We start from the raw sequence: 685 nt of genomic DNA, 5'->3' as shown, positions 1-685 counted from the left end.
AGGCTGAGGACAGAACCTTGGTGGACCCCTACCTCTACCCGGAATTCTTCACTGTACTCGTTGCCAAGCCTCACCTTACTGACAGCGTCTCTGTACATGGCTCGCACAGCTCTCACTAACCATTCTTTCATCCCTATTTTCCTCATTGACCACCAGATAAGGGATCGGGGGTCCCTGTCAAAGGCTTTCTCCATGTCAACGAAAGCCAGGTACAGAGGTTTATCCTTGGCTAGGTATTTCTCCTGAAGCTGTCTTACCAGAAATATAGCATCAGTGGTGCTTTTCCCAAGCACGAACCCAAACTGCATCTCATCTAAACTGACTCGCTCCCTAAGTAGTTAGGCTATGACCCTCTCCGTGACTTTCATTACCTGATCTAACAGCTTGATACCTCTGTAATTGTTTGTATCTAAAGCGTCGCCTTTACCTTTGTAGCAGTTGACTATGGTGCTGCTACACCAGTCATTGGGTATGACTCCTTCGTGTATCACCTGGTTAATACGGATGACTAGACTATAGCCGGCACTGCCAGATATTTTGAGCATCCCTGCAGTGATTCCTGATGGGCTGGGGGCCTTCCCTGTCTTCATACTCTTAATTGCTTTATCTACCATGGTACTGTCAACTCGGATAGCTGGTCCCTCTGTTGGGTCGACATTCAGCAGACTCTCTTTCTCCCATTCAT

The sequence above is a fragment of the Octopus bimaculoides genome, chromosome 12 (assembly GCF_001194135.2).
Source record: "Octopus bimaculoides isolate UCB-OBI-ISO-001 chromosome 12, ASM119413v2, whole genome shotgun sequence".
NCBI classification, from domain to species: domain Eukaryota; kingdom Metazoa; phylum Mollusca; class Cephalopoda; order Octopoda; family Octopodidae; genus Octopus; species Octopus bimaculoides.
This window is presented reverse-complemented; position numbering follows the sequence as displayed.